The 12,479-nt window shown below is 43.2% G+C and overlaps 1 protein-coding gene across 10 annotated transcripts in view; it reads right to left on the bottom strand.

Annotated features, from left to right (window-relative positions):
• The window catches only part of rimbp2a (RIMS binding protein 2a), a 101,260-nt gene that overhangs the window by 47,832 nt on the left and 40,949 nt on the right, over positions 1-12,479 (bottom strand). The window lies entirely within an intron of this gene.

Below are 12,479 nucleotides of genomic sequence, written 5' to 3'. Positions count from 1 at the left end.
CACCACAGAAATAAGAGTGTAATGGATCATACCACAAAGCTTTCAAAGTGCCTATGAAATTGTGGGATTCTACATGTATGGGGGTGGCCTATATAGATTTCCAGTTAAAGGTGCCTTGTTTCATGTCTGCCAAAAAATCAATTCATACTCCACATTCCATACCAGATGGGGGCAGTATACCTCCAGAAAGTGAGTTGGTCTACTCTAGAGTAACAAACGAGAAACGGCATAGTCTATATGCTCCGCCCCTACCTTCACAACGACCCTAGATCCTAATAGAGGATGTTTTGATTCCAGAGGAACGTTGGTTGATGTCAAATGATTTTTAAATATGACATCTTCAAGCTACTCCCCTTCACCTTTACCAGTGAATATGTTCATATTCGTTTTGTTCATATTACATTTTTATTGTTAGTTTGAATTACATTAATTTGACAGACAGCATTCGCTGATGTTGACCAAGCTAGCGCCATTCAGAGCAGCCAACTCTCACGAATTCACCGTGAGACACACGCCACACATCAATTTTGTCACGCACAGAAAAATCGCAAAGCAAAGAGGACACGGAGACCGACAGACTAGACAGAGCAGGTTAGTTATGATATAAAAAAATCTCAGTTCTCAGATTCTGCCAATTTTATTACGCAATTCAAACAATAAATACCGTTTTGGCGCTTGTAAATGTTACACGGCAGATCTCTAGCGCAGTGGTTCCCAACCTTTTTTGGTCTGAGACCCCTTTTTCCCAAGAAAATATTTTAGGGCCCCCCTTCACATTTAATGATATTATCGCTCTTGTAAGCTTGCAGCAAGGATGACAAAATGTTGTTTTCAAACAAACGGTATGTTTACTATAACCAGATATGTTTATGCACAAATAATAGCCTATAATATTGAAAATACAATAACAAAAACATCAGTAGGCCCTTTGTAATTTAAAAACGTAAGCCTAGGAAATGGCCCTATTTGAAATGCAAAAACAAAAATATTCCCACTGCTGTATAGGTAAAAAAAAGAAAGAATATAGGCTATTACTAAATGACTGCTGTCTGGGGCCTCAATACTTGCAAGTTATTTGTGAGGCTTTATGAATGTGAGGGTTTATTTTTTACGTTTTTGGCGCTTTAGCGAGCGAAAATAAACTTGCGTTTATTAACAGAATAATGCGTCTTTCGGAAGAACATTGTAGCCGGAACTACTTCTCTCTGTGTACATCTATGACGAGTCACGCAGGTACTAGGCTACTCCGCAGCGGCAGCGATCCGAACCAGTATAAAATAGTCCCAATGTAAACACTTATTATAGGTGTACCATAGTGGTTCAGGATAAGACAAAAATACGGATTGATGGATTCACGATAAACTCGCTCATTATATAAAATTTGAAAAGGAAAAAGTTAAGGACTTTAATTTAATGCTCATTGCTCAAAACTTTTCAAAATATGACGCAACCCCCCACAGAGTTTGCTGAGGCCCCCTTGTGGGCCGAGACCCCCCTGTTGGGAACCGATGCCCTAGCGCACGTGAACCGATCATCTCTACTAGCTAATTGTAAAAAAATACGAACACTGTTGAAAGATACAGTAAGCTACAACTTACCAAAATGTATTCCTCATACATAATATCGACCAACCATTTTTTTTAATCAGCGTGCAGAGCTCAGTAACATAGCTGGAGAACAAATATGTCATATTTACCTCAGGAAAGCTATTTAATAAACATAATATAATTAGCTAATGTTACATTTTATCATCAGCTTGGTAAGACGGGCTCTGGTAGATAACAGGTGAAAACCGGATCGGATCTGTGGGTAGAGCTAACTATCAAACACATCAGGTTCAAGTACGCACACAAGCCGTGCGAGTTATTCGTGTATTGCAGTTTGGCTGGAGGTTATGTTGCCCGCATACCGCCTCCCATGGCCGAAACTGGTATTATGACAACTGTCGGGCCGTGGCTAGTAATTTAGCATGCTAATTCAGATTGATATCTCTGCAGCACTATAACTTGTCATTTTTTTAATGACATCGCCCTTATTTCTTGAGCAAAAAGCTCATTTTTGGATATTTTTACCTCAATTCTTACACATGGCACCTTTAAAGGGAATGCATATACATTAGAAACTGTGAAAACAAGCACCTTATATAACACAAATATGTAGAGATACAAGGATACTGTCAGAGTGAGCATGAAGTAAATCAACAAGAATGATGCATCTGTCAGCAAATGGTAAAAAAACATGAAAATAAGGGTTTAAGTGCAGCAGTTTGATTTTTTATCAATATTAAAATATTGAAAAGTATGGACAAATAAGGGGCTGTTTACACGACACCGTTTTCAACTAAAAACAGGTTTCAAACTGCAGGTTTTTGAAAACGGTCTCTGTGTAAACAACAAACGCGAATCTCTGAAAATGATGACATTATGCACATGCGTATTACATGTTCAGTCAAGTGTTTCTTCGCCATCTAATACAATAAATTATAAACGGATACTTTGACTGCCTGTTGCTATGGTTACTCACAGCTGATGTAGCCAGTGCATTTATTTATTAATTTCGAACGGTAAACAGTCAGTTTCACCAGAACTCCTTTACTACGTGTCCTCTGTCACTTTTTAATGGACACCCTGCAGCCAATCAGAATCGAGAATTCACCCAGACCATGGTATAACCAACTAATAATGAGCGGAAACAGAACAGAAACAGAACACAACCATAAACCCACCCAAAACAACTTGTAACAGCATGACGCAGAATAAACAGTAAAAATAGACTTTAACAAACACAAAGAGCTATAACACTACACATAAACCAAAAACCAGGGTTACTCAAATCTGGCCCTGGAGGGCCACTGCCCTGCAGACTTTAGCTCCAAGTTCCTAATCAAAGACATCTGAACAAGCTAATCGAGGTCTACAGAGTTGACTTACAGGTAGGTGAGTTTGATCAGGGTTTGAGCTAAACTCTGCAGGGCAGTGGCCCTCTATTTGAGGAACCCTGCCATAAACATTAACACGGAACACAGAACTGAGAAAACTGAAGGCTTAAATGCACAGAGGGAAGGTCATTAACAGAACAAGGAACAGGTTAGTCACTAATCAGAAACCATGACAACTAATCATTAAGCAGAACACAGGCAAAACAGAGACAAAGAAAGCCATGACAAGAAATTAAACAGAACGAGACAATGTAACTAAAGACATGACTGTGACAGATACAAATCTGAAGCTCTTGTATAAGATGCAGTGAGTGACAAAATGACGTCTGTTCTTTGTCCCTAATGTGAATTGCGAATTTGTCTAAAATATGTAAACAACGTTTGCAGTTGTTGCCCCGAGACTCTGGAACAAGTTACCCCCTGATATCTGTACAATTATGGATAAAACTGTTTTTAGGTCTAAACTTAAAACCCACCTGTTTAGAATGGCTTTTAATACGCAGTAGTGGTGTGACAATTTCCCTGTTTTTGTTTCTTTTCAATTTTACTTTTCTTTTTTGATTTTCACTGTTATATGTATTTATTGTATGATACGTTTTATTTTTTATGATGTGAAGCACTCTGGATACCTGACGGTTGTGTAAAGCGCTATAGAAATAAAGTTGATTGATTGATTGATTGATTGTATAGTCTTTATTAAATGATCTAAATTCACTTGCTATTGGCAGGTAAGGAAAAAAAGTTATTTACTACATCGGGTCACGGTCCAATTTCAGTGGTCACTGTCCATGTTGATTGGTTAACCAAAAAAATTATATATATATATATATATGTATATATATATATATGTATATGTATATGTATATATAAATAATAGTTTTCTAGAATCAACCACCATCTTTAATCTTAATTAAGAAGAAAAGAAGCAGATATTTCATAGCATGGAAAAGTGAACAGTACAGAAGTCACTCTTCAGTGAGGTCTGGAAGATTTGGGAAAGTTAAAGTTAATATTTACATTTACTTTTATATTCTTGATAGATGCTTCCCTACAAAGAAGTGAATACTAGAAGTGCTTTAAACCCCCTTGACTGTAAATGTATTTTTAGGATGCTTCAATTATATACTGTAGACAGACAGCAGAAGGGAAAGAGAAAGGATATTCGCTCCAGAAATTAAATTTGTTGTTTTTACGCTCACTTATTGTGCCTCAAAGTCACAGAGGCATGACTAAAAATATGAATTTACAAGCAGCAGGAAATAAATATTAATCCCAGGTTTTAGTTTACGGGCAGTGATTCATTGTTTTGGCAACTGGCATACAGAAATCAATTGTGAAAATTGCTTTAAGAGAACCGAGGTCACAATATTGTTCCCCATGGCCCATCATGCTCATAATATATGACTTCCACATAATGCAGTGGGTTTTAGGAAATTAGGCATGTAAAACTGTAATTCCCTTTCAAGGGAACTTCGAGCTGCGTCAAACGCTGCGGGAACGCCCCTGCGTTGTGCGTCATGAAGCACGTATGGAATCAGCCCAATGGAGAGATGAAACGTCATAGGCGGGTGACGTCATCGACCAGGAAACTATAAAGCACCCCAAAAACACAAGCGCATTAGCTTCTGTGCTTTCAGTCGCGCTACATGTGAATCTGTCCCTGTGTGATATTGTCTGTCTTACATACCCTGCACCACACAAACAATTTATCCCTATATATATATATATTGAGAGATTATGGCGGACGAACAGCAGTTTAGAAAGTGTGTTCCTCCCTGCTCGCGTTATTTAACGAGCGGGGATACACATGATCTTTGTGTTGTTTGTTTGGGAGTTCAGCATGCCCAGTTTGCTCTCGAGGGAGCAGACTGTGAGCATTGCGAGCGTTTGCCGTTAAGGACGCTCCGCTCCCGCCGGTCGCTCTTTGAGGAGAGCGGTTCGGTGCGCGCTCCCCGCGGTTCGGGTCCCGCTTCTGCCGAGGCAGAGCGGCGGCGCTTATCGTGGGGATCGCAGATGGATCTCACAGCGGGGTTTGAGACGGGCTCTGCCTTATCTCTCCCTTCACCTGTGAGATCCAGTGCCTCAGTCCCGGGTTCGGAAGCACGCGCTGCGGTTTCTTCCGCTCGGGCTGAGGCACCAATGCTGCAGCTATCCAGTTCTGAGGAACTTGATGTTGTTAGTGTTGAGGGAGATGTGGAGGATTCGCCACCCCACACTCCTGAGAGTGATGAGCTTATGGAGGTGTTAACAAGAGCTGTTGAAAAACTTAATATTGAATGGCCAGTGACTAGACAGGAGTCTGTTTCTAAATCAAAGTTGGATGAGAGATTTTTGCCGTCACGTGTGCAGCCTCCACGCCGGTGCCTGCCGTTTTTCCATGATCTCCACACCGAGGTGTCGAAATCATGGAGAAAACCGGTGTCATATAGAGTGTTTAGTCCCCAGACTTCAACATACGCTAATATTATGGGAGCCAAGGCTCATGGTTATGGTGCTTTGCCTCGTGTGGAAGAGACGCTTGCGAGCCATCTCTCCCCCGAAGCAGCATCATCTTTTAAGGCACCGGCATTACCCACCAAGCCTTTAAGAAACACTTCGGCTTTAGTGGGTAAAGCATATTCGGCAGCAGGTCAGGCTGTGTCATGTCTGCATACTATGTCAATCTTGCAGGCATACCAGGCTGATCTGCTAAGGGACATGAGTGAGAGTGAGGAGGTCAGTACTGACGTAGTTCGTGAACTGCGTCAGGCTGCTGATTTATCCCTGCGTGCCACCAGAGAAATCGGCCAAATTAATGGGTCGTTCTATGGCAGCTCTGGTGGCCGCAGAAAGACATTTGTGGTTAAATCAGACTAATATTAAAGAGAGAGAAAAAGCTTTTCTTTTAGATGCTCCTCTTTCTCCCATGGGGTTGTTTGGTGATGCTGTGAATTCAGTTATCGATAAATTCCAAGAAGAAAAGAAACAAACTGCAGCTTTTAAAAAGTTTCTTCCCCTTAAAGTTCATGTCCCTGGGGCTGCTGGGCGGGAGCAGCCCCGGCCGTCTTCGAGCTCATCACATAGAGCGCAGCAGAGGCAGAGTGTCGCGTCTCGTGCTCCCCCTGCTGGACAGTGGGCTCAGCCGCGACACTCTCAGCCGAAGCCTTCTCCCAGTAGAACTGATCTGAGGACAGTTATATTGGCTAAGAAGGCTTCGGCTAAGAAGAAGTCCTGACGCCAAGCCGTTCAGGATGCTGAGGGTGGTCCCCACCGAGGCGGAAAGGTGTTCACCTCTTTTTACGGTGCCCATTCCTCCTCGGTGCCCTCAGGGGCTCGTTCTGCCAACCCCGCCTTTATGCCGGGGCACAGACGATCCCAGCGAGCGCTTTCCCGAGGGACGCTCGCTCCCTCTGAGGAGGGTCTCAGAGCGGTCAGACCAGTTGTTCCCTGCCGGTGCGCCGTTACAGGGCGCTGCGTCTGCTGCTCAAGTTACACCAGAGGCCAGTCTCGAGAGGCTGGTACCCTTAGTAGAATTTCTGGCAGAGTGGAAAAGCCTTCCAAAAATATCTCATTGGGTCCTGCAGACAGTAGAAAAGGGTTATGCTATCCAGTTCAGGTGTCGTCCACCAAAATTCAGAGGGGTTCTGCACACAGTGGTGGGCCCCGAGCAGGCTCTGGTATTGGAACAAGAGGTGAAAACGCTCCTTCAAAAAGAGGCTATAGAACGGGTTCCTCCTCCCAGTTTGGAGTCAGGTTATTACAGCCGATATTTCATCGTTCCAAAGAAGGATGGGGGGTTGCGTCCAATTTTAGACCTGCGCATATTGAATCGCTCGGTAGGGAAGCTAAAATTCAAGATGCTCACTATCAAGCAGATCGTGTCTCAAATCAGGTCCGAGGACTGGTTTGTCACGATAGATCTGAAGGACGCATACTTCCATGTGTCCATCCTTCCACAACACAGGAAGTTCCTGAGGTTCGCCTTCGGGGGCGAGGCGTACCAGTACAGGGTTCTTCCGTTTGGCCTAGCTTTATCTCCCCGCACTTTCACGAAATGCATGGATGCAGCACTAGTGCCTCTGAGGCTTCAGGGCATTCGTATTCTCAATTACATCGACGATTGGTTGATTTTAGCTCAGACCGAGCAGATGGCGGTTCGGCATCGAGATGTCGTCCTCGCTCATATCAGAAAGTTGGGGTTGAGGCTGAACGCAAAGAAAAGTGTATTATCTCCTTCCCAGAAGACCACTTTTCTGGGTGTCGTTTGGGATTCGGTATCGATGCGGGCGCGACTCTCTCCGACCCGCATCGCTTCGATTCTCTCAGCTGTGAAACAAGTGAAGCTAGGCCAGCTACTCACTGTCAAGCAGTTTCAGAGACTGTTGGGTCTGATGGCAGCAGCGTCCAACGTTATACCTTGCGGCCTGTTGTACATGAGACCGCTACAGTGGTGGCTCAGGACCAAGGGATTCTCCCCGAGGGGAAATCCGCTCCGCACGTTCAAAGTCACGCGGCGCTGCCTTCGTGCTCTGGTCATGTGGAGAGAAACTTGGTTCCTATCCAAAGGTCCTGTGCTGGGGGCTCTTTGTCGTCGCATAACGCTAACGACGGATGCTTCCCTCACAGGGTGGGGGGCGGTCATGAGTGGTCGCCCAGCCCAAGGTCTGTGGCAGGATCATCATCTTTCGTGGCACATAAATTGTCTAGAGATGTTGGCTGTGTTTCAGGCTCTGAAACACTTCCTAACAGACCTGAGAGGCCATCATGTGTTAGTTCAATCAGACAACACGTCGGTGGTCTCTTATATAAATCATCAGGGGGGCCTGCGGTCTCGCCGGCTTTACAAGTTGGCCCGTCAGATCCTCCTGTGGTCCCAAGGGAAGCTACTATCTCTGAGAGCAATGTATCTCCCTGGGTATTTGAATGTGGTAGCAGACTCCCTGTCGAGGCAGGGGCCGAGGCCAGGGGAATGGAGACTCCACCCCGAGGTGGTGGAGCTCCTTTGGTTGAGTTTCGGTCGCGCCGAGGTGGACCTATTCGCTTCCAAGGAGACCACTCATTGTCATCGGTGGTTCTCCATCACTCTTCCAGCCCCCCTGGGGTTGGATGCTATGGTGCAGCCGTGGCCGAGGTCACGTCTGTACGCCTTTCCCCCGATTGCTCTGTTACCAGGAGTTCTGGAGAGGGTCCGCCGGGACGGGGTCAGTCTACTACTAGTAGCCCCGTTCTGGCCGGCCCGAGTATGGTTTGCGGACCTGATTTCTCTCCTGGACGGTTCTCCTTTGGAGCTCCCGGTCAGGAGGGATCTACTCTCCCAGGCGGGGGGCACGATACTTCACCCCCGCCCAGAATTGTGGAAACTGTGGGCTTGGCCTCTGAGGGGGCCCAGCTCATAGACTCCGGTCTCTCAACCGAGGTTGTTGAGACCATTCTTAACTCCAGAGCTCCATCCACGAGGAAGCTTTATGCCTTGAAGTGGAAACTTTTCACTTCTTGGTGTGGAGAACACCTGCAGGACCCAGTTAACTGCCCAGTGGGTGCAGTGCTGGAATTCCTGCAGGAGCGCTTCTCCACAGGGTTATCCCCCTCCACACTAAAGGTGTATGTGGCGGCACTAGCTGCTTACCACGTCCCTTTCAGTGGAGTTTCTCTTGGGAGACACCCGCTTATAACTCGTTTCCTCCGTGGCACTTTGAGGCTGAGGCCAGCAGTTCGTACGAGGGTGCCGACTTGGGATCTGGCCATTGTATTAGAAGGTCTTTCCTTAGCTCCTTTTGAACCTATCGAAGAAGTTCCCGAGAAGTTTCTCACTTTTAAGACTATCTTTTTGCTTGCTATCTCTTCACTAAAAAGAATCGGAGATTTGCAGGCTCTGTCGGTTTCACCCTCGTGCCTGGAATTTGCACCTGGCATGGTTAAAGCTTTTCTGCATCCTAGACCAGGTTACGTTCCTAAGGTTCCTACTAATATTGTTAGACCTACGGTTCTGCAGGCTTTCTGTCCTCCTCCATTTATGTCATCGGACCAGGAGAAACTTAATTCACTCTGCCCTGTTAGGGCATTAGACGCTTATGTCCACAGAGCTGCCCTGTGGAGGAAATCAGAACAACTTTTTGTATGTTTCGGGCCACCCAGGAAAGGGTGTCCGGCGTCTAAACAGAGAATGAGCAAGTGGGTGGTTGAGGCTATCTCACTTGCTTATGAGTCGGCTGGCCAGCCTTCACCTTTGGTTGTCCGAGCTCACTCTACCAGGAGTATGGCTGCTTCTAAAGCTCTTTTGTCGGGGGTTTCCCTGAGTGATGTTTGTGATGCGGCTGGATGGTCTTCACCGCATACTTTTATTAAGTTCTATGACCTAGACTTAAGCTCTACCCCTGGGGCACAGGTGCTCTCGTCCTCTGTGCGCTAGTCTCACATGACGGTCATTTGGTCCTATGGCGACGTGGGTATTCGCGTTCCCGCAGCGTTTGACGCAGCTCGAAGTTCCCTTGAAAGGGAACGTCTCGGTTACGTATGTAACCCTAGTTCCCTGATAGGGAACGAGACGCTGCGTCGCTCCGCCATACTCCCGGCACTCCCGTTAGCGCTTCCTTCAAGCCTATCAGAAGCTAATGCGCTTGTGTTTTTGGGGTGCTTTATAGTTTCCTGGTCGATGACGTCACCCGCCTATGACGTTTCATCTCTCCATTGGGCTGATTCCATACGTGCTTCATGACGCACAACGCAGGGGCGTTCCCGCAGCGTTTGACGCAGCGTCTCGTTCCCTATCAGGGAACTAGGGTTACATACGTAACCGAGACGTTTTTAGGTTTTAAATGCTGCTCATTTAAAAACAAAATATTTAAAGGGGTCATGACATTTATTTTCATATGTTCCTTCAGGTTCACTTATAATGTTAATAAAGAAAAACAGGAAACAGTATCAACACTCCCTGAATATTGCATGCGAGTAAGTGTAACATTATCCATAAAACCGTCATTTACAGACAAAGCATTATGAAAATCGTTTACTTATGACAATGACAATGTAGCTGCTGTCATATCCAATAGACCTTACTCAAAGCACTGCCATCTTTGATTTTTAACGGGAATGAAAGCGAGGCTGTGAGGGATAGACATGCATCTCTTCAATGGGTTGTACTGTTATTTAATGTGTTTTCAACAATATTTTTCCAAGAAATTTCAGTAGACAATGTAAAATTATAAATCTAAGCATCTTATATGTCAAAAGATCAAGGCAAATTTGATTTCTCATGTCATGACCCCTTTAAAATCTAACTAAAGATATTGGTACCATAACAGTTACTAGAAATGTTGTAATTGATCAGTATCTATTTATATTGGCTATTTAATTGTACATGGCCATTACCCCTATTTTTACATAAATATTATCTTTGCAGTCATCTTAAACTCTCACTAGTCATCTAAGTGAATATTTAAAAGCATTAATAATTCAATACAACTGTTAAATGTAATCTTTCGCAAATCTTAAAATGAATATACATTTTTCATATTGTACAATATAATGATGTAATGCCTAAATCACAAACAATTGATTTTAGTTTTTTAAGTTTTATTTATCATTTGTTAATAATAATTATCGACACATTTGCATCAGCCAGAATTTTATTTTCGGTGCACCTCAAAATCTAACTTGAAGTACAGAATTCTTTATTTCAGACACTACTCAAACAAATATCAGCCTAAATTCTGTAACGTTAACTGCTAAGTTTATTGGTGTTTGCGTTTCAACACACAATTGATATTAACGACAAGCATTGAGTAGGCACTTATACAGCAGGAGCTGATGCTTCCTGCCCTGGTCTAACTTCTGAGACAGGGATCTGGAATGGACCTCCTGTTCCAAATGACTCCAGCGGTCGATGCCATGGAGAGGAAAATACAGTTAAGCAAGCAGCATGGCCCTGCTAAAAGATCACTTTCTGAGTCTAATTCTATTAGGGTACATGGCAATGGCAACCCAAGTCATGGCCCAACCCTTCTGATATAACTCTCTGTCAACATCCTTACAGAAAAACACTTCATATTCCTTTCTCTTCTGAAATATAATATGGCTCAGCTAATTAAGTAGATGCATCTCTCTCCGGACCATTATTACTCTGTATTAATTATCTGCTTTTGTCATTATACTCATGAATTTTATTATCATGAAACCAATTACACTACAGCCAGGGCTTTCCACGGCCAGCCTTTCTCTGCAGGACAGGCATTGCGATAGAGATGGGGTGGGCGGTTCCTAAGCGTGAGACTTCCTCTAGAGACAGAAGGTCATTCCTCACCACAGGTTCACTCTACTCGCTGTCCGTCAGAAATGGTCGCCTGGCAACCAGCCACAGGACTCGCACTGCAAAGACTGTCACGGCATATTTGTCTGGTTTACCACTATCACAACTGAAACTAATAAATGAAGAGGTGTGATCATTTAGAAACTGAACCAATGCCAGCCTTGGCAGACTTGACGTTCCCTTCTCTCCTTGAGATTCTCTGTTTCAGTTAAAGGACCTGAGGCTGGTTTGCAAAAAAAAGCAAATCAGAATTTTTTTGTTTACTAGCCTACAAAAGATTATTTAAATGAACAAACTCTCAAAGCAAAACACAAACCCACTATATTGGAAAACATGCAATATTACAAGTGTGTCAGGTATATGCTTTGGTTTGTTTTAGGGGCCGTTTACACAATACCGTTTTAAACTAAAAACAGAAAACTTTTTATGCGCTTTGGCTGTTCATTTACACAACAACGGCATTTTGGGGCATGAAATGCAAACTTTTGAAAACAGATTTTAAAGAGCAAGTTTTTGAAAACTATACAATTATCGTCTCTGTTTAAACAAACGCAAATCAGTGAAAACAGTGATGGCATGCACATGCATTCAATCATGCTCCTTTGGCGTGAGTTCTCTGGCAAAAGAAAGTGTGTGCAGGCGCGTAGTTTTCCTTTACAAAGTGACATCGCCAACTACTGCCTGGCATGCATAATTCAGCGTTTTTAGTCGTTTTCGTGGATCCTTGTGAATAGGGATCTGTCCAAAGAAATCACTTTTCCATTTTTTTGTACATTGTTGTCATGTAAACCCTAGTAAAAAAAACTATACCAAAATCTTTTTAAAAATACATTTATTTCATACTAAGTATACTTCCATCCATTACTAATTCATTAACATTTTTATTGACATATCACTAAAGACTTGCTTATATAAAATTATAATTAAACTTTATCTGGAGTATTTCTTTATTGCACAATGCACAATTCTTAATGTTAAGCCTAAAATGTTTTTTTTAATATCACTATTAATAAGAATTGTAAGATCTCTGTATAATATCAGTCTTTAAATGCAAGATGTTTAAAGTGTACCTTAAGTATACATGCAATAATTCCACTTTAGCACAATCAAGAATACTAAGTATATCTTTAGTTGGACTTCAGCACTATTCTTGCACAATTAAAGTGCATTTAGTACAAATTAATTGTTCCAATTTAGCAGACTTTAAGTATACCAGTTTAGTTTAGTAAACCAAAAGTATAATTGCAGGGTATTTTT

The sequence above is a fragment of the Siphateles boraxobius genome, unplaced genomic scaffold (genome assembly GCF_051911475.1).
Source record: "Siphateles boraxobius isolate OS27281-9 unplaced genomic scaffold, OSU_SipBor_1 18, whole genome shotgun sequence".
Taxonomy (NCBI): Eukaryota; Metazoa; Chordata; class Actinopteri; order Cypriniformes; family Leuciscidae; genus Siphateles; species Siphateles boraxobius.
This window is presented reverse-complemented; position numbering and strand designations above follow the sequence as displayed.